Genomic DNA, 22698 nt, shown 5'->3' with positions numbered 1-22698 from the left:
CAGACAGAGGGAGACTTTGCAATCCCAGGGGTTGAGAGAGGGGTGGGCAATTATTTTGGGTGGAGGGCAAGCCATTGAGGGCCACATGACAGGCAGCCAGGGGCAGATAAATATTAATTTTCTAATTTTTTTCGGGGCCCCCGTGGGCCAGACAGAATGACCTGGCGGGCCACATCCAGCCCGTGGGCCACATTTTGCCCACCCCTAGATAAAGAGAAGTCAGCCTTAGAGCTGAGGTAGGGTCCAGTGGTTTAGGGATTGAGATAAGGGGCAGTGGTGGTCTCAACTGACCTAGGAGCAAGGCCTGGGAGCAGGGACAGGGGTTTAGGAGTCGTGGAGACAGGACCATTAGTAAGGCTAGCCGCACCTTGTCATGCTTTTACAGATGCATCACAAGCAGGTCCAGGAAGATGATCCTTTCCCTCTATGCGGCATTGGTCAGGCCGCAGTTGGAGTACTGCATCCAGTTCTGGGCACCGCACTTAAAGAGAGATGTGGCTAACCTTGAGAGGGTTCAGAGGAGGGCCACTCGCATGGTCAAGGGACAGCAGGGTAGGCCCTATGAAGAGAGGCTAAAGGGCCTAAACCTATTCAACCTCCACAAGAGAAGGCTGAGAGGGGATCTGGTGACCATTTACAAACTCACCAGGGGGGACCAGCGGGAATTGGGGGAAGCTCTGTTCCCCTGGGCATCACTGGGAGTTACTAGGAATACTGGCCACAAATTGTTAGAGAGAAGGTTCAGGCTGGACATCAGGAGACATTACTTTACAATTAGAGCTGCCAGGCTCTGGAATGGGCTCCCATCTGAGGTGGTACTCTCTCCTACCTTGGGGGTCTTCAAGAGGAGGCTGGACAGATATTTGGCTGGGGTGATATGACCCCGGCACCTGTTCCTGCCTGGGGCAGGGGTCAGACCTGATGATCTGTTTAGGTCCCATCCGACCCTAAGTACTATTATAGTATGATACTATGACCAGAAAAGGTTCAGTGCCTGGAGGAGGGTCTGGTACCCAGGAGGGACTAGGAACCTAGGAGTAGCCAGAATGGGCAAAGAAGGCAGAGACAGCAGCCTGAGCCCAGGAGGGGCTGGAAGGGTTGATGGCACAGGAATTGCAAGTTCTAGCAGTGGTGGAGACTGGTTCCCAGTATAGGCCTAGGAGTGGTGCTAATTGCTAACAGTTGCGAGGTGTAGGTGTGATGTAAGGGGCAATTGGAGCCATGTAACAAGCAGCATGGGATCACAGATTCCTGGGGCAGCCTCCCTTTCCACGGATCTAATAACAACAAGCTGTAGCAAGTGAGGTGAAGGGGAGCAAGCCTGGACGGTGAGGGCAGAATAGGGGCTGAGTGGCCACCAGGGGGTGTTGTGGACACCCCTGAGATCAGCACTTCTTACAGTCAGTGGTGGGGGTGGGTGTACAAGGAGCTACTCTAATGTCTGTACTGTACCTGCTTCCATTATCTTAAAATCATTAGAAGATACTCTTAAAGGGCTTTAGTCTATGCTTTTCTTTAAGTCAGGGGTATCAAACATCTGGCCCATTCATGGGATCCGGCCTGTCCATCCCTTTGATCTGGGTCTTGGTCAACCCCCACAGGCCACATGAGGCTGGGCCAGCACATGCAGCATGTGCTGCATGTGGTGTACAGAACCGGCGCCATGGGTGCTGCTCATGGCACAGTGGGGTAGTCCAGGGTGCATCCCACATGCAGTGCCTGAGCTGGACGGCCCACAGTTTGATATCCCTGCTTTAAATTTTGGCAGCCCTGAATTCTGAGAAACTTAGATTATGATCTAGCTGATTCAAGATAGGGGCTGAACACAGTTGGTTTACGTTGTACATAATTAATAAAAATGTGAGGAAAAAATTCTTTTGGCAATGGAAGAAAAGACCTTAAAATCTGAAAAAGTGTTAAATATCATTAAATAGAGGAGATTATTAGATCATTTTTACCCAGTTGAAGTTAACTCGTACTCATAAACAGCAGCTTTGTTTCTATTTAGATTGAGTTAATAAACGCATTCTAAACTGCTGTATTTGTAATGGCAGCCATAATTTGTGTGCATTAGACTGGAAGTCTGTCGTACAAACATTTTAATAGATCTTGTTCTTTTACAATATGAATGATAGAAAGGCAGAAACAGATGTTTTTCTGGTACTCAAGCACCAGTCTCACTGTCAATAAACTTTAAAGCAATATTAAATATGGCACCAGAATGCTTAGATCTTATCAGTTATCTTTCCTTTGGCTACACGCTTTTTATTACAAGTCCCTTTTTTTAGGAAAACCAGGGCCTTTTGTAGCTGCACAGCAAATAAATACAATCTCCCACTGTTGAAATGTCATTTTTGTCATACCAGTCCTCTGAAAATCAAAGTGTAAGTAACTGAGATGAAATCAGCTCTGCAAGGGACGTATATCTAATACCACTTTCTAACTTTGAACCTGTGAGGTAAATCTGCTTTACTGATAATTAACATTCCTCAGCTGTTCCTTGAAATTCCAGTTATCTATGGCTGAGGTTATGATGATATATATATTTGGTGGTGTAGGATCATGACCCTTCTTGTAAGTAATTTTCTAAATGTCAAATGGATTTGTTGCTTTCTGTGTTTTCTGTAATATATTTTCATTTATTAAACACATTTAAAACAGTTCACTGGAACTTAAGGGATTTCACTTTTTTCCTTTAGTTTCTCTATTAACAATAAAATAATGTTAAATAGCTAATTTTAACTATAAACCAAACACCCTGAGGATTAAGTAACACAGTAAGTAATCTGATAAAAGCATATCATAATTTGTCCTCTTTATAGCCCAGCCTGTGTACTACAGTTTATATAGGCAAAATCATTTTCTGTACTGCTGCTGGGTATTTGATTCAAACTGTATCCTGGTATGGAATTTGGTGGCATTTTTTAGGATTGATCTTTCACTCCTGTAACACCCATTGACTTAAATTAGCATAAAGGGTTTAACAAATCACCACCCCTACCTTCATTTAGTGAACAAATAGGCAAATAAAAAATATACAGAGGTGAAATCCAGGATCTGTTAAAGTCAATAGAGGAATTTTTTTAAAAGTGTGTTGTTATTGTATCACAACTATGTAATTGATCCAATAAAAGATACCACCCTAAGAAATCCTTGCCCCTCATGTTATTTTATTTATAATGTATGCATTGTAGTAGGTCTGGTGCTTTAGCAATAAATTACATGCCTCTGCCTCCATGAGCATATAATCAAAGGGCTAGATGGGCAAAAGTAGATCTTCAATGTGCAAACAGTTGACATCAAAAGGGTAAAGGTTAAAATGATCAGATTCTAAATGTTAATAGGGTTCACTATTTTTTAAACTAAAGGTCTGGTCTGGGAGATGACTGTGCAGGCAACTATGCAGAATTCTGGTGATTTCATTGAGACTCCTTCATGGAGCAGTAGAGTGCCTGTATGTATGGTACCTGTCAGTTATACCGTATTCAGTTGTATTCACTGTATTTGTTTTAAAGGTCCACCTTTAAAAATTCTCTAGATATGGTATACATTTTTGTGTGCCTTACTGGTAATATATTAACTGTTAAACATAGAAAAATAGTGACCCAAGTGAGGAATTTATTTGCAACTACTTCCATTCATTATACCTGTGAAATTGCATGATGATGTGCCCACAACTTGTATATGCTTTTAAGTGGATTTGTAACAGCAAATCCTATTGCATTCAACTTTGGGTTTGTCAACCTTGAACTGAATTTAAATGTGATGGAGTTTTTACTTTGCAGAGCACATCTGAGTGGTGTGCTTTTATTTTTCACTGATGTAACTCTCTTCTAGGTTGCAACTAAAAAGAAAGAAATATTGGGGGGGGGGGATCAGACCAATTTGTAAGATCTCAGTTTAATTTCCTAGTGAGTATTTCATACTAACCTAGACTAAGTAGTATAATGAAAAATGTGCAATTCTATTAATACTTTACCAAAAAGATGACCTGAATGACCTGAAAGCATTAAGGTCAGTAATGTTAACAATAAATTCTTTTTTTTTCCCTACCTGGCAGTATCTTCATTTTTAATATCTAGGTTAGTGATTCTCAACCAGGGGTACCAGGTCCTTTGAAGGGTGTAACAAAGTGTGAGGAGATAAGCTAAGTAAATAAACTGTAGGCTCAGGATTGTCCCTAAACAATTCCCCACCCTAACTGCCCAGGCCCTCTTAAGCACTGTAACATATAAATTAGTTTTTGAAACTGGGTACCTCTCAATTTACAAGACTTATGAAGGATGCCTTGAGTCCAAAAATGTTGATACCCACTCGTTTAGAGCTCCTCACCTCTATTCTCTGCCACTGAGTTTAAAAGGTGTCAGTGTGCCAGTGGGGTGCACTTTTATCCTGTTGCTTTTATTGATAAAAGGTGGTGAGTTATCCACAGATAGGCACTGAAGGAAATGGTTCATTTTTCACACCTCTTGAAAAATATTTAACCTTTAATTCCATGGAGCCTAAAGGAAGTTTCAGATTCCTTGGTAGTTTGAATGAAAACTCCTAAAGCCCAAAGATTTGATAAAAGAGTTTAAATGATCAGTCAGCAGAAGTAAATCAACTAGTATTTAAGTGTTTTGGGATAAGAGAGCAGTTGATGTTGTTAAGTTTTTGATTGTTTTAAGCTGTGACTAGTTCATATTTAGGGTCTAGAAGTCAAGGAAGTGTACATGAGACTATAGTTAAAGGTTTGGTTTTGATATGATTAGTATTTTGAAGTAACTAGCAGGTGACTGGTTAAAAAATAATAATAATTTTGGTTTTGTCCCTCAAGTTAGGTTGATGTATTATTGTGAAAGCAAACACAGATTTCCTCTTTGCTGGTAGACTTCAAGGATTGTGTACAGCATTTCTGAGATGACTAAATAAGCATTTAGAGGCTATGACTAAATAAACATGTAGACTCTTTATATAAATAATAGTGCCCATAAAGTAATATATGTGTATGCAGTAATATTGCCTTTTCTCTTCCACTGCTGCATGGATTGCTTGAAATATAAAATCCTATATAATGTAAATGTCAGATATAGAACTTTGATCTTGGGTTAGGAACACATTAAGATGAGGCAAACCATATTTTTCTTTGTAAAGTTAGCAAAAAATATAAAGCGAGTTGCATATGCTCACTGCTCTGTATGTATTTGGCATATAAAACATTTCCCTTTTGTGTCAACAACTAATGAATGGATAAAAAGGATCCCAAAGCAACCTGCTAAAATCATTTGAAGCATTAATTTAAAATGTTCAAGTTGAGTAATATCAGAGCATAAATCAAATGGGAACAAGATTTTTCTCAAGTATCTATTGTGACTGGAAGAACAGAATTGAGATGTTTATCAGTGATTTATTTCCATCACCATCAAACTGTCTTAACCATACGGTGGTTGGGGTCTTCAAAGCGGTGCAGTGTGTGTATAAATTGATGTACACCTAGAAAACATACAAGAAAAAAGTTTTGGGGAAAGAAACTCTATGATTGTGGGTTTTGGAACAAGTTTTAGCTGTATTGAAATAGGATAGCCACATTTCTTTTCATAAGTATAAAACTAACACCAACTGCAGAGACTTCCTCAGCCTGACTAAGGGTTTTTAAACCCAAAAGCTTGCAAAAAAAATTGTTTTCCAACTATTTAAGTTGGTCTAATAAAAGAGATCAGATTCACCCAAAGAACCTTGTCTGCCTATGTCCTTAGACCAGTATGGCTACAACCTACACCCCTATAACAATTACACAGGCCTTCATGAAGAAGAGATTCTTAAAACTTAATGCCACCTCTTCTTGTTGTATATTCTGTATATACTACATGCACTATGAAAATAAATATGTAAAAAAAAAAGTGGGCTTTAATTTTTTCATACTGAAGCTTCTTCTATGTGTATTAAAACCCAGGTGCCTTATTTAGCATGAGTCCAAATATAGGGCCCAGAGGCAGCGATAAAAACCTCAAATGAACTAAAATTAGTTTCCCTAATTATAAATATATCACAACTTTTAAGCCCAGCATAGTCTAACTTCCCAGGGTTTAGAAATATGTATTATGTCTCCCTTTGGGAAGCCTGTGAATCTGCCATTTTTAAAGATGTGAAGTTCCCATTCCTAGCCCCATAGATATCATACTGTAAACCTCTTACAGGCTGAAGCCTGAGAACTTCCCTTTCTTGGGCCTTAAAGAAATGTAAATGTGCATGAGGAAATTTCCATGGTAGAGGGGGAAAAAAAACCCATTAATGACGGCTTAAATTCCAAATAGCCACTTAAAAAAAATAAATAAAAACCTCTAATCTGTTTAATTTCAGAAATAATTCCAGACCTGAACAATAACGGGCAAAGGTTATGGACCAATGGAAAAATAAAGGGAAGGCTTTATTTTGTGTGTGTGTCTACATATGTGTCTTTTTTGTTTTGTCCATTTTAATTGTTGCATGTAAAAGTGGTTTCTGCTTTTGACTAATCAGTTATATTATGGATAGTATTTTACCACTCGTTAGAGGATATTCTAGGATTTCTAGGTTTAGAATGCAAATTTTTGCACTTCTATAGAAAAAGTTGCTGGTACGGTTGGAAAACTTTAAGTACTCTTTTGCTCCCAGCACCTTTCAATTCAAATACCATTCACTTTCTGCATCTCATATTGAGTCTCCTCTGAATTCAGTGGTAGGGGGTGCTGCGGGTTGGAGTTGTCCATCTGGTTAAACAATTTCTCTGAAAAAAACAGACCTTTCATTATTCAGTTGATGGGACTGACTGTATAAATGGTTGCAAAGCTCTAGGGGAGAGACCAGTTTCCCCAGTTAGTACATTCAGAAAATACTTTTTTGGGTACAGAAAAAGAGAGCTCTGGATATGTGAAGAATTTATGATGTTGAGCTCTGTACTCAACCTCATAAATGATAACAATCCCTTTGGAAACTTATTCTTAAAAGTATGTATTTATGTAAAATTGGCATAGCTGTTTTTAAAAGCTTCAGTGCTGTGCTTATAAATGGTACATGTGCTTGAAGTGATACTTGCATGATCCTCATTATACAGATCATAAAATCAGTGGGATTAGCTTCACATTTGGAATCATACATTGATCCTTCATCCATAGAGCATTTGATTTGGCCGTGATATCCCTTCCCTGCTCCCATCTTGGCCCAGTTCCTGCTTTTTCTCCTTACCCTTCTGCTGGAAGATACAAGTAAACTATCCTTCTCTTTCCCTGCTGAGGTAAGGGAGAGTGTGACTGAACTATATCTTCTGTCATATTTCTTTTCCTTTCCAGAGAGGGGAGCCAGATGTGTCTGTCAAAAAGAGAAGTCAGTGTAATTAATGTTTCTTAGAGTTTCCAAACGTTGCTCCATGTCCCACTGGTGGTCTTATAGAACTAATTAGTCATGTGCTTTTACCCCTCCTCTTTGAATCCAGCTGTTCCTATACTCATAGACAATCTTAATCGTAAAGAAGAGACTGGAAACCATTAAAAATAGATGGACACCATGGTGAGGAGATACTGCAATATCAGTCTTTAGGACTAGTCGTATTAAAATTTCATTCATATAGCTTCTGTAAGAACAGACCACACGGTTAACCAGTAACACTGTGTTATGATGTAGACTCCAGTTACTTAGGAACAAGACCAAGAGAAGTAACTGAGCTGACAAAGGCAATCGGACTGCAGTTGAAGGTACTTAATCATAACTAATGTACTGATATGACACCTGTTTCCTAGGACCTAGATGGCAGAGCCTGTTATGTCTTTGCCAGTTTCTGAGCCACCTCTTTCCTGTAAAGATCCTTTTTGCAACCAAAAATGACTCTCTAATTCCCAATTATCTTCTTGGATAGGGACTAGTTATCCCTAACAGTGAAAATATTAAATGCAACTGTTGAGAGCTGTTCATTTTAAGTGTCTGGGAGCAAGTGTCACTTCTGAATGCAGGCTCAGAGGGAGAGGAGTTACTGGGGTGCTAAGGAAAAATGAAATACAATAAAAGAGAATGCTGAAGAAAGTGAAGATTATTTAGGCAGTGAGTTGAAAGGATAAAGGAAAGGATGTGCAAAATGGTCTACATTTAATCAAGATTTTTTTTCGTTCAAGAGGACTCATCTATATCTTTAAAAAAAAAAATTGCCATCAGCCTTAAACTTTTAAAAATTTAATTCAGAGGTAATAGCTATAAACCAATTTCACATTCTCTTGGTTTTTTCCCCATTTATCACAAAGCAGAGGGGAGAACCCAATTACACACTCTTCTGGCTGAAAAAAAAAATATTTGTAAGTTCTGAGTCTTAATTTTCTTACTTGTTCCACATGATTACATTCTAAGTCCTTTAGAGGGAGCTATGGTAGAAGATTTCCTTGTGTCTCTGCTGTTTTACCTTTGACTGTTAGAAAGAGTTGGGCTGGATACATATGAGGCTTTTGCTGTTCCTATTTCCTTAGTTTAAAACGTTGACTCTTTTCTTGCAGATAATCTTTTGATCCTTCTTTGTCTGGCCCACAAACTTGTAAATCATGTCATTCATGGCCTCATGGTTGCCAACTGTATTAGTGTTTAAAAATAAAGCAAGCCAATATATTTTCTTATGGCAGACATCCTGGAGCCCTCTGTTTTGGATGTTATAGGCATCATGCTACACTAGGGCCAACATGAAAAATTCCTGAGAATAAAGTGATGGAAACAAATTTATATAAAAGATCTCCAGTTAAAAAGGGGGGTCTTGCAAATTAGGAAACATTTTGGGACAGCAGATTTTCAAATAAATGGCCCAGATTCAACCAAAACTTCAGTGACTCATAATCATATCAGTATAACATTTCTCCCACCCACTGGGGTGTTTTGGCTTTCTGAACTCACTAAAAAGAGTATCTGAAAGCCCTTTTTATTTTTGAGATACTGGAAATGTACTTAATGGATTTCCAGAAATGTTTAAAATAAAGTCAGGGTGTTAGCAAGGAGTTCATAGTCCTACTTAGGAAGCCCTTTCCTGCTTGCTTGCTGGTAAAATTAAAATGGCCTAAATGGCTTTAGGTCACTGAAGTGATTGAGGCAGATTCTGAATCACTGGAGTGGAACTCTGCCAGTAAGAACTGTTGTTCGGTAATTTTATTTTTCTTTTGAAGTTGCCATAAAAATCCCCATACAAACCCAACTGGAGTGTGCATGCCTTTATAATTAGAGAGGGTAAAGAACTGGTAGCAACCTCTGCTTTAGGTTGCCTCACACTTTCTATTTAACTCCCCCCCCCCCCAAAAAAAAAACCCCAAAAAAACAAAAAAACAAAAAAAAAAACCAAACCCCCCAAAAAACCCCTTGCTCTTGCACCTCTTTTTTGGGAAGCTCTAAGGCTTTCCATGTTGGTAACAGGCCTCGGAAATTTGGCAGGGACAAAGCCCTGGGGCAAGAGGTGTACCTTTTGCTTGTCCCATGACATTCTTTTTAGGATTATCAGAACTATAAATGAGTAAAAATGGTCATTTGCTTTTTGTTGCATGTGATGAGTAGAAATGCCTATTTACATAATATTGAGTATAAATGTTCCAGAGAGTGGAGCCTATAAGCAGCTTTAGCTGTTTGGAATATCTGGAAGCCCCAGAGATCTGTAGTTGGGGCAGAGAATGGAGAAGTGATGGAAAATCAGACAGGATTGCTTTACTCTCTTATATGTAGTGCAGGCACATATGGGTTTCTGGGGAGGGCGTTCACTGTGTCCTCCCTTGAAAAATTGCTCCAAAGAGTCAAGGTTTGAAAATAACTTTCTGATGGCCCCACTTTAAAAACCCGCAGAAGTATCTGGCTGAAATTGGCTTGGCACAATCAAAGTTTTAAAACTAGATAATCCAGCGAGTCCTAAGGGGGGGAACACTGAAATGTATAAAGACATTTTGTAATAGAGAAAAAAGTGACATGCCACGTATATTACAAAAGGTTTTTTTAATCATAAAAAAAAAAAAAAGATTATCTATGATAATCTGTAGTTTGACTGTAACTAAGCACTTTTTTCAGTCTGGTCAACTTTTACCTGCAGGCTTTGTCTTCTGGGGAATTATTAAATACCTGTACAGAGTCTTTTTCCTGAAATGCCATGCTGCTCTGTATGATACCCTGATGCTATGCTTTGCTACAAAAGAGGGAGATAGTGTGCGATGTTTCAGTTAAAGTAGCAGCAGCATGTAATAGGCTGTTAGTGGATGGACTGATTTTTGAATAGAACAATTTAGGGAAACAAAACCGCTGTGTCCAAGACAGACTTTTTGGTTGAGATGAAGTACTCCAAGACAGACCACCACTGTCTTATTTAAACTTTAAAATACAAATCATACAATTCTCAGTCTCACAACCTGTTTGTTCACTTGCATTAAGCTTCTACACAAATTTGGATTCAGAGGGAGAAAGGATAGTTTTGTACTCAGGATATTGGCTGAGATTGGGAGATCTGTGTTCTGTACCTGATTCTGTCAGTTACTCTTTTGCATTTCACTTCTCGACATAAAAAATAGAGATGATTTACTCCCTGTCTCACCCTCTTTTTCACATCATAGCTTGAAAGCTGTTGTGGGCAGAGACTCAGACTTACTATGCACACAAAATCTCAGCTGGGCCATGATGTAATGCAGACTAACTCACAAATCTACCAACAGTGAATTTTTACAACCACAATCCCATATACAGTATAAGGGCCTCTAAAAAGATTGTTCACCCTATTGTGAAAGAAAGGTCCTGTCTATGGTAGTACAGCTGACTCAGGCGTTTAATATAAAATTACTGTACTCAGAGGCAATTCTGCTGCAAGTTCATTGGTTTCTGATCACTGGATTCATTGGACATTTTGTAAGTTTTGTAGCAGCTTCGTATTATTTGAAAGCAAAGGTTTAAAATGGAATATGTCAATGTAATAATCTTTTTAATGGGCAGATTTTTATCTACTGTATAACTTTGGTTTTCAGTCTGTCACAGCTTTTTGTATTGACAAGTTTCATAAGCTGTAACGCATAACTATATCATAAATATCGTCATTGGGAAGCTGGAGGTTTTGATACTGTTGATATAATGAGCAGAAGTGAAATGAGTACCGATGTTGATGTCAGTACTGTTGGGTTTTATGGCTATCATTCTTTGAAATGAGCGAGACAGCTCACTTTTGAGACTTACTGCTGCTGTCTTTGGACTGAGGCACAAACACACCGTTTCAGTTAGCCTTTAAAATATAAAATGTGTTATCTTTGTAACCAACACAGCCAGAAACAGGTCAAATTACAAAGATTTTGCAGTATTTCCAAGAGAATCATAGAACCAGCAGGATCTGTCCATGATGTTTAAGCTTGGAATCAAAACTCAGTATGGATTGGTTTAACAGGTAAAGACCTCAACCTCTCAATAGTGCTACATTTAAACACATCTGAAAACTGAATAAAAGTTAATATGACTGATTTACCCCTTCCTGTGATGAAACTCACTGGAGGGTGCAGAGGAAGAATTGTCTGACCTTTGATCCTGATCACTGTTTAAGGGATGAGGAGGATATGCCTCTCCTCAATGGGCTGTGACCCATGGATCACAGCCTGGGTCAAGGGCAGGGGAGGAGACAGGTCAGATTTACCTGTGCTCAGACCTAGTTTCCTGAGCTGATACTTCATTGACTGCTCTACCAGTTCTAATGGGGCCATACTACCTTGGCTTCCGTATGTTTTGAATCCCTCCCCACCACACATACTTTTTAAAGCCCATTGGGATCAATTTCTCTTCCCCTTAAAGTGGAATCCCTGGAGTAGAGGGTTATGTTCTTTCCTCCTTGATTGCTTAGGCCCCTTGGCTCTGCTACTAACTTCCTCTCCTCTGTAAGATCCCTAGATCTCCTAAGCAGCCCTCTGTACAAACTACTGCTGCTGAGGTGGTAGAGTCCCCTTTTCTACTGAGAAGCCTGAAATCTTTGCACAAAGGATCAAAAGAGAAGGGACTAATGGAGCAAAGTGCACTGGAATACAATTTTTCCTTAAAACAGGAGCATAGTACATAAAGTAGTGCACAAGCAAGATGTTGGAATGGGGCTAATGTCTTAAGCAGGGATTGCTAAGGGGATGGGCATAGAGTTCTGCTCTCACACCCCTGTCTTTCTTTCACAATGATGTGTGCCTATGCACATGCACCCATGCTTATCTCAGTTTAACTCTATTTGCCATGGCACTGCATTAAGCATTTGATACATGGGAAAAATAAGGCAGAGAGGAGAACCGAGTGTTGATGGCAAAGCTCTGATCAGAATTTTGGATTTTCTGACTCCCATCCCAGAATATGTTGCTCCAAACCATGCTTTTTCCCTAGGATGGTCATTTTTTTTTTTTTTTTTTGTTGATGCTGCCTCACAAGTTGTAAAATGTGAAGAAAGCCACTAAGGGAGAAGAGTTTCAGTTGGGATTTGATCAGGCCCTTCCTTGTTGGGGCCTAATCAAAACCATGATTGGCAGGAGCTGAATTTATCCCTCGGGCAAAGTGAAATTTTCTGTTACATTTTCAGTAGCTGTAATGCTGTTGTCATTGTGTTTCAGCAGAAACTATTTATCCAGCAATATAGGCATGGTTTACATAGGCTAGAAATAGGTGTCCCCAAATGAAGTGGATGAGTTCTGGCAGGATGTGACCTGAAACGGCTGATCCAGTTCAGTGGACAAAATGTACATTAGCCATTGTCCCATCAATTGATTTTGTGGGACAGTGGGTGATTATGTTCCTGCTTCCAGGGACATGCTCTCAGTAATCTTCAGGAGATCCTGGGGGTACATCCCTGAAAGTGGGGAAAGCCAGGACACTTCAGTGTGGTCCTGGGGCTGGGGCCTCCAATCAACTGACTGCACTGGAGTGTCTCAGCTTCCTCTGCTTCCAGAGATGAACCTCTAGCAATCTGTAGCAAGTCTCTGGAAGCAGGGAATGCCATTTTTCCTCACTTCCAGAGGTGAACCCCCAGAAGCACAAAGGCAGCAAAAGGTGGTTTGTTTCCACCCACAGATTACCACTGCAGCTTGTGGCAAATTGCTGTGACTGGTGCCAGTAGGCTTCGAGTCTGAACAAAATTGCAGCTTCTACCTTCCACCTAGAAGTTTGTGTTATAGATCATTCTTCTGAGAGCGCACCTTGCATCATCTCCCAGAACACTCATTTTCAGAGTCCTCTTTTTAGGCCTGCCATTTCACAGCTGATACAGTGGTGCTATTGAAAGAGACTCCTGATGGTACCCTGTGCCCTAGGGTAAGATCTTCAGAGTATAGAATAACACCGCTTGTTCTCACTGGCATCTGGCAATAGGTTCTCCCTACCCTTCCCTCATTGGGTAAGGTTTAATTAACATATCCTCTGATTCCCATCCCCAGGTGCTCTCTGGAGTCCCAAGGTGGGAGCTGTCCTGTTCCTTCCCTGAGCACAGTGGCCCAGGCTCCTATGCATATACGTCAGTCCATCTTCCTGATGGATAAAACTCAAAGATGGATGTTGAGTAAAGCAGGGATGTAAAAGTCATCTGGCCCTGTGGACCAGATGAGTGGCTGGCACAAAGCTGGATCAGGCCCACTGATTCCCACATTCACCCCATCCTCCCCCCTCTCCCAACAAACCAGATCCAACAGAAGCAGCACCTGCTTGGGCTGGTCTGGGATACCCAAGTGGGCAGTGCAACTCAGGATCTGGAATCCCAGACCCAGCTCAAGCTTGGGACTGCATGTGGGGTGGTCTGGTGGAGCAGAAGAGACAGTACTAGGGCCTGGGCTATAGGCTTCTGTGGATCCAACCCACGGGCTATATTTGACATCCCTGGTATAACGTATATTTATTTTTTTTATGAATTGTGGAATTTGCAATCTTGCTCCCTTGAGTATCTATCTCCATTCAAGGATGGGGGGTATTCACATAAATAAGGATTTTATACAGTTGTGGTGATAAACATTTGGAGAACATCATATTACAGATGCTTTATTGGGAAATAATGTATTTATTTTAGCTTTGATACAAGGTTTGAAAGAAGTCAGGGGCCTCAAACTTGGAACAAAAAATTGGTGAATGTCAAAATGGAGATACTGGGGAATTGGAAAGAATGTCGGATAGTTTAAAGACCTGCAACAACAAAGTATTTTCACTGAACAAGTGGAGTGACCTCTGAACCCTATCCTAATATTAAAGGAGAACAGGAAGTTGAACTTGTTTGTATATACAACTGCTTTTAAAATTTATAACTACCCTTTCCTACCAGGTAATATGAAGGTAGAGAGCAGTACAGGAACTTCTAGGGCTTTAATTTCAGAGTTCGTGAAGTGAATAAAGCACACTGTTTGGTGCTGCTACTTTTTTTAATTCACTCTTCAGTAATGTAGGAAAATAGGGCTTCTTTCTATTTCAGATTTTACATATGATGATCCCAAGAAAACCTAAGCAAGTAATTTATCATTTGGCCTTTTTAGTAAGATAAGATTATTTCAGGTTTGCTCTATTTTTCACCAGGATCAAGGCAAATATCTGACCAAACCCAGCCCAGATTCTCAGCAGACTGCCCAGGGGCCAGAACGTGAAATCTCAGAGTTCAGGGAGGGCTCATAGAGTCCTTGGTGGTCTGCCCCTGAGTCATAGACTTCAGGATAATGCTGGGAGTTTGAAAACCCTAGGAGCCCTGATTCTTAGTGGAATTGAGCTTCTGGTTTCACAGCAGGGAACCTGGAAGCCACGAAGAACACATCTGGAGCCAGGAGTGTTGTAGTTTCCAGACTCCGTGCTGTGAAGCCCAGACTTGGAGCCTGGGATGGACTCCCAGAGTCTGTGGCTCTGGGGCTGTCCTCATGGCAGGTCTGTCTGGGAATTACAGGTCCTGGAAGCCCTCCAGCTGCCCAGTGAAAGTTGACAAAAATGTTAGTATTTCGTGCAGTTTTGCATGAAACTGATGAGAATGCTAGGCTCACCAAGCAGCTACAATACACAGGAAAATATTTCATGTTGAAAACATCATGTTTGTGTTTCTGAAAGCAGAATTTTTGGAATTTGTTTCTTGGGAAATTAAAAAAAAAAGGTTCAGTTGAGATTACTGTATAGGAAGAAACCGAGACTTACAATGATAAGATAAAATATCTACTTAAGACAAGAGAATTTAAGCTGGTTTGAATTGGTTGTTTTTCTTAAGTCTTTGGTAGAGGATCACTTTGCCTTCTAGTTTTTGGAGGGCAGCCACAACCTCAGTTAAACAACCAGATGTACTTCAGATACATAAGGAGCTGCCCTCCTGCCATACACAACAGCACAGAGCAGTACACAGATGTCCTCTCTGATATCACTTGTCAGGGAGTGAGCCAAGATGGCTTTGGCAGACCCTTCTGCCCTATGGAAGAGAGCCAAACCAAACACCAGAACTAATATCAGATGACCAGCCTCTGCCAACCTATCTTAAAATGCCAACCATCACTCAATCTTTTTTCCTAGCCGTAATAACCAGAAGCTAGGTTTTGACATCTCTGTTGATGTGAAAGAACATCTTACTTTGAAAGCAGTTAGTTCAAATCCAGTGAGACTCTGGGCACGTCTACATGAGAGGCTAACTACACAGTACTCAAATAATACTATGCAGTAGTGTGTCACGGCACCAATTAGTGTTAATATGCTACTGCTCAGGATTAGGCTCCTGCGCAGTAGTGTCACTAAAAAAGGCATTTGCTGCTGCTACTACACAGTAACTCCAGTTACTGCACATTTATTTAGTATTTGGTTATACAAGCAGTAAATAAACATCCAGTAACCACTGTGCAGTGACATTTTGTGTAGATGTGCCCTCTGTGTAGTAAGATGCTACTCAACATGAGTTAGGATGCTTAAATCTGGTACAAACATTTTTTAGTGTAGAAACTTTTATTTTTTGTTTTTTAAGACTTCTTTCGGTTTTAACAACAGATTTTGCAAATCATGTTTTTCTTATAACAGTTTTGTAATGAAATGTTTTCTCCCCACTGCTAATTACTTAGTTCGGGTCAGTAACTTATGCTGTGGAACCAGTGTTTTTTCTATTTTTGACACTAACATTACAAAGCGATATCATTTTCTCTCTCAATAATATTTCCATTTTGCTGCTTTCCAGTGACAAGTTCCTTCATGGGAAGTTTCCCTGTCCTTACTCTTCTGATCATATTGTGCTGATTTCTTTAGGGCATTGTTAATAAGCTGGGCAATGCTGAAAGATTTGACAACTGATTTGGACAGCAGCAATTTCTAATATGAGTCAATGTGGAATTTTAAAAATATATTAATGCTGTAAATTTACAGTGGAAATGCAGCCAGAACACACAAGCATAGATAACTTTGCGACAAAGCAGTATATGTTTTATTTTTACTTCATTCACTTTTCACTCAAACTCAGATTATCCCTTGAGTAGTAGAAGACAATCTGTTAATTGAAACCTAGACTATTTTTTTCTTTCTTAAGGCCTAATTTAGACTAGATTTCAAAAACTAAATAAACAGCAGTCTGCCTGCCCATTAAAAATGTGTGTCAGGTTTCTGTGTGTTTAAATCTTTAAATAATCTCTGCTTAGCTTTTCACAAGGGGCCTTAAAATCTTTAAGGAGAGCATACACTTGAAATCACATTTTGCCTGTGAATGAAAAGTATGTTTTTGTAAGTGTTAGAGAGGAGTTAGAAGGACCTACATATTGTGACTGCAGTTCAAAGTTAAATATTCAGATTGTATAGTCTTCCATGGTCACAATATGTAGAGTGCACATGTGAGTGTGCTGATAATTCATACTGAAAGCTAAAGCCCTAATCTTCAACAGCTATTCAGGTTGAAAGGCATTTAGGTGACTCAGCATAGAGAAGGGAAGAAGAGGAGATGGGAAACATAGAGTCACTCTGTCAGGGTGCACAAGCTAGGGCAGCCAATGGAAAAATGTACAAAGGGCACAAAGCTGTCCTTTGCGCAAGACATTTCAAGTTCTGCCCTAGCAAAAATGTTGTAGAACTGCTGCTAAACATATTGAGAGTGAAGCCTTTTCTATCTTAGTGTTTTTCCTACCTCTGTGTGCCCTTAGTGTACACATGAGTTAATGATACAGTGCCAGGTACATAAATGTTTTCAAATTGGAGTGAGCCCTACCAGTCTAGTACACGTTGTATCTATGCTAAAGGGTTACCTTAGTGCAGGAAGCTAAAACCCCTGGGTACACAAGGCTTATGTAACACGTATATTATGTTGCACCATCTATTAAAGCTTCTCATTTGGAACACTCTGCTGTTTAGGTTATAGCAATCATAATATCCCACAGAAGCATAATAGGGACATATTTGTGGCTAAAATCGGAAAATAGGAAAGGTGACCTCACGAAGACATCATTCCTCCAAAAGTCTAGTTTTATAAATTGTCACCACTAGAGTGTGTGTGTGTGTATGTGTCTTTGCATATGAAAAAGCCCCTACATTGTCACAAACAAATTCTTATAAGAATTGCATATAATCGATGATGGGAAAACCAACTTTTCTCTACATTTAGCGTGCAAAAGAAATGGATATGCTAGATTTCTAGGCTTTAAAGTAGTATGAGATCATAGAAATTAATTGTCAGTCATTGAGTCAGTGGCTTGTAACACATGGATTATTTTATTTGTCTATATTGCAGGGCAGTGGGGAACTATGTATTTGCATCAGTATAATTGATAATTTAAGTATATATATATATATACTTTACTATTAATTTTCTGGCAGAATTACTGGGGAAGGGAAAGAAAGGTAAGGTTTGATAGAATTTTATTATAGCCAGGGTTAGTAGCACATCCTGTAATTAAGATTTTCTGACACTTTCCATTGTAAAGCCCTGTTTTCAGTTGCTCATAACCAGGGTTCCTGGTTTTCTCTGTTTAAAAATTGCAAATTCTCTGATGTAACCCCCCCTCAAAATCCATGATTAAAATGAAACACCACTATATATGTGTATGTATATATTTGAACAACAAGGCATGGCAGGAAAGGAAGGTGGGCAGCATGCCCAGAGGCAGGTGGGAGACTAGCACTGTGGCTAGTCAGGGAGTTCTCACTTTGCCTGCCACACACACACACACACACACACACACACACACACACACACACACACACACGTATAAAAGCCTGTGTGTGTGAAACTAGGAAGTCCCTGACTAGCCACAGTGCTAGTCTTGCACCTGCCTCTGGGCATGCTGCCCACCTTTCTCTTCTGCCATGCCTTGTTGTTAAAAAATTAAGGTCTTAATTAGGGAGGCTGCCCTTTGTACACCCTGTTTTTCTGGGCCTATGTATGCAGCTCCAGCCACCCCTATACTGCACCCCAAGCCTTGCAGATGTTCCTAACAGCTGAGCTTTGCTCCAGCCAGAGGCCAGGCTCAACTTATCCTAGCCTCTCGCTTTCCACCTTATTACGGGCCACAGTCATGCTGCCTTCCTCTCACTGAAGTCTCTTTCTTACTGCTCCTTTTCAGGGCCTCTCTCATACCACCCCTCCTTTTCTTGGGGCCACACTCACCCTGCTCTTGCCCAGAGGGTCCTGGGGCTTGTTTCCCTGCACTCCCTGGCCAGCAAGCGCACGGCCACTTGGGCTTTTCCCATGACCCTCATCTGAGTGAGCGCTGGGCAGTTAGCAGAATCCTGGAGTGAGACTGCCTCTAGTCCCTCACCGGGTCGCTCACCCAGCTGCTCTGAATTAGGGGCTCCTGACTCACTTCGTTGTTCACTCGCAGCACTTCCTCAGCCACCCCACCCAGTCGGCCTCTGGTCCACCTGTGGCCTCAGGTGCCCTAAGGCTTACCTGGACCTAATTCAGCCCCCCATGTTAGCAGGGCCTACCCTCAAGCCCCCTGCTCACCAAGGCCCCTTTTGTGCCCCTTCCTCACAGGGCCTCATCTCAGGCCCCCTGTTCACAGGGCCTTATTACTCACCCCTCTCGGTATCCACATGTTGTAACCATATCCCAGCCCCTAACTCTGGCCTCTCTCATTGGGCTCTGTGCCCCTCACTCATACTGGGCTTCTTGCCTTACACACACGCAGTCAGGGCTCCCAGCCTCTGAGCTCCTTGCCTCTTCACTAGCTCTGTGAACCTTGTTAGGCTCTCCAGGCCTCTCAGCTGCTACTCTGGTGCAGGCCATTAGGTGCCCCACTGTACCCTGCTCTACACCTCTGTCTCCACCTAAGGCACATACTTCGGCCCCCCTATGCTGGGGCCTGGGGTCAAATCCACACCCCACAGGCTCAGGTGGCCACAGCCGTGCCTGCCCCCACTCTCTAGGGTCTTGCACTCCACATAGGCTCAGGTGGCCACAGCTGTACCTGGCCTCAAACTACCTCTGATGTTAATTGACCCACCTGAAGGTGGGGGCTGGGGTTTAGGCACCCCTACTTGCCTTCCACCATGGCGGTAACTGGCCTGGCATTTCTGGGGGTGCTGTTCTGCCACAAATAGCCCCACCAGGCCATCCATCCCCGACAGGGTACAGTTTTAGATCATGCCTAGGACCAAGAGCCTCCTAACCATCCCCATCAGCTCTTGCCCTTACCTCCTGGTGTTACCGGAGCAGCAGCTCCACTAGGAGATATTGTTTCCTGGGTGTCAGGCAGCAGATTGCTGCCTCCAGCTCTGCTGGCCTGAGTCTTAAAATGGTTGCTCATCAGAGCTGGGCCGAACCTGCCAGTAGCCTCTTCAGGCTCTTAAAGTAGCAGAGACCAGAAGTGCTCTGCCACGCACCTTCCCCCCTTAGCATAGTTCCTGGGGAAGGTTCCCCCTGCTGCTCTGCCGAAGCAGGCTCCCCTCAGAGATTGTGAAAGCCCTCGAGTGGCGAGCACCCCCCCAATGTGCTCCACCATAATATGCATGGGTGGGTGTGTGTAGGTATTAATTGAACACAATGTTTTATTGATATATTTACAATTTTAAAGCTATTTGAAAGCCTACCAGTGCCTCAATCAGTACAATAAAATAAATTCTAAGTACATATACATTTTGGTATTTGATTTTGGGGTTTTTTTTTGTTTTTTTTTTGTTTTTTTTTTCATGGAAAAACCAGAGCTACCCTTGCCCTCTTTGCTTACCAGGACACGGGTCTAGGCCCCTCACTCCCAAGCCACAGCCCTCAACCTCAGCTGGTGCCCCTCTCCCCAGCCACAGCCCCCCTCGCCCCCTCCCAAGCTCTGCCAAAGGGGGCCTCCAGCTGCCAGGGCTCCAGAACTGGCAACAGCAGCCCCCTCCGACTGTAGCAGTGCCCGAGCCCTGGCTGCTGCATATGGGAGGCGATGGCTGCTGTGGCAAAGCAGAGCGTGGGGCCCGGCTACCCCCTCCCCTGCGGCAGCATGTCCGGAATGGAGTCTGTGGTGGAGGGCAGGTGCGGGATGGTGGTTGCATGTTCAGGCTCCCAGCTCTGTTGCCCCCCCCTGGGGCTTCCACAACCCAGCAGGCAGGACCAGGTATGGCAGGGCAGGTTGGGACTGCGTGGGGAAATGCATTGCCACTTCTGGGAGCTCTAGGCTACCCTGGCAATGCAACCCTTGCCTGCCCAGCAGCAGCAAGGGGCACAACTACAGGGCAGAGGCACCTTGCCAGGGCAGCATGGGGCATGCAGCGGCAAGGAGCTTCCATGCCCTGCTCTCCTCTACCATGCCGGGTCCTACCCACTGAGATGTGGAGGGCAGCAAGGTAGGGAACCTGAGCCTGCAGAGGGCAACCTACCTCCACCCTGTACGCAGATCTGGGGGGCATGTGCCCCCTTGGAAGTACATGCAATAGTGGTGAGCCAGACCCTCTGCTGCCTCCCAGACAAGCTGCCCGTGGCCCAGTCCCAGTCCCTGCTGCAACCCTGTGGCTGTGCATTCTGGTTCCAGGCCCCAAGTCTCACGCACTGCCCCAGCTAGGCAGCAGCTTCAGCCTCAGTCCTGCCCAACTCCCTCTTTGTCTATGGGGGCCTCAATTTTCTCTCCCCACCTCGCCAGCCTTACCTGTGGAGAGCTGCTCTCTAGGCTGCCTGGCGGCCATGTGTATGTGTAAGCACACATGCACATGGCACCCCCTGCCTGATTGCCCTTCTTCTGCTACCCCCAGCCCCTTACAGGCTGGAAGTCTACCAGCCTGCAGAGAGTTCTTTGCAAAAAATGGAAAATCTGTGTGTTTCTCTGTTAAAATGAAAAGTCCTCAATTTTCTCGGTTAAAAGTGAAAATCCATTTTTTTTTCCATTTTTCTATGGGAAATAGAAAACCTGTATCCCTGCTCATAACTTCCAAACTCAAGCTGTTTTTGGGCTGAAACTTTCCAGGTACATCCTCTGCAGAAACTTTTCACCCAAAATGGTTTAGCGTTTGACTGGAATAAGACGAGAGAAAAATGTTTTGCCTACATTGAAAAATTGTGGACATCTTTTCTTTGAAAAGCTCAAATGTTTGCATGCTTTGTAATAAAGACTTGAAATTTGGCAGATTCAGGTGCCTTTGTGTCACAGGGTCATGCCCTTTACCATCTCCAAGAAAATTTGCCTGAATATGGCCAAATGATGTCTTTAAAAATTGTTGTTCACAAATGCTCAGTAGAGAACTCCTTGGAAGATTTTAAGTTATTCCCTAAAGGCGCCATTTGTGCTGAACATACATCTGCCTGATTTGAATGGAGTAACCATAACCTGGGTTTGGGGAGCTAAGGAAGCAGATTGGGACAAGGTGCCAGGAAATGAGAGTGAGGTGGGCTCAAAACTAAGAATGAGCCTCAGGCAGGGGAAAAGAAACTTGGGCCTGGGAACTAGGTTACTGGAGATACTGACCTGACTGACAAAGGAGACTGGAATTGGGAGTAGGGGTAAGTGAGACCTGTGTAAGTTAAGGGCATGAGACTGAAACTGAGACCTGAGAATCCTTTGTTGGTGAAAGGATTCAAGTGAGAAGGACATCTAGTTGGAAGGGGGTGAAAATAGCTGGGCAAGGAAAACAGGAATGAGAGAAGGTTAGGGAAATTGGAACTGAGTAGGCAAACAGACTGGTACTAGGATGAAAATTCTGAGTGCTGATGACTGGCACTGGCTAAATGAGGAAAATGGGACTGGGATGAATACTGGGATGCAGAAATTAGGAAACTAGGGTATGAACATGTTGAAGGAGACAAAGCAGAAGGGGCCAAAAATGAGGGAAATGGACAAAAAAAAAGTTCCTACTGAAGTTTACTTTTTCTCAGAGCCTTGAATGACTTTCAAAATGTATCCTTTCTAAGGGTCAGATTCTGTTCCACCAATTAACTACATATGTGGATTTAAGTCCTAAGTGCGATCCTATCCTATTCCTGTTCAATTCAAGTGCCTGGAAAATTGTTAATATGACAGGTGGGTGACTCCTCTCTCTCTCTCTCTCTCTCTGCTGCTTTTTGTGACTCGATCTTAAAGGTCAGATGATAGACAAGAGTAACCCCATTCATCCACATTCAGGGTTTTGAATGGGGTAGAATAGGAATGTATTTGGGTGCTTGTGGAATAGGATTTGGTCCCAAGTGTCTGCAGAATCTGAGCATGGAAGCCATTCAGGCATGTGTACCTGAGCTATGTACAGTTATATAATTTGTAGGCTCCTAGGTTTGCTGCATATACCATACCTATATGCACTTCAAGTCTGCTGGAGTATGCTAATTAGCACACTCCAGCAGCCTCCATGGCACGTGTATTC

General features: G+C 42.2%; 1 protein-coding gene and 1 long non-coding RNA gene across 3 annotated transcripts in view; one reads left to right on the top strand and one right to left on the bottom strand.

The window, feature by feature from the left end:
- Positions 1-22698, top strand: part of HDAC9 (histone deacetylase 9) — a 657492-nt gene that overhangs the window by 102943 nt on the left and 531851 nt on the right. The window lies entirely within an intron of this gene.
- On the bottom strand, positions 6388-7338 carry LOC106739568 (uncharacterized). The gene is made up of 2 exons (XR_002093686.2): positions 7204-7338; positions 6388-6745 (listed from the first exon to the last, which is right to left on the bottom strand). It is a non-coding gene; the product is annotated as an uncharacterized LOC106739568 (long non-coding RNA).

The sequence above is a fragment of the Alligator mississippiensis genome, chromosome 5 (genome assembly GCF_030867095.1).
Source record: "Alligator mississippiensis isolate rAllMis1 chromosome 5, rAllMis1, whole genome shotgun sequence".
Lineage (NCBI taxonomy): Eukaryota > Metazoa > Chordata > Crocodylia > Alligatoridae > Alligator > Alligator mississippiensis.
Note: the sequence above shows the minus strand (reverse complement) of the source record. Positions and strands in the feature narration are given on the sequence as shown.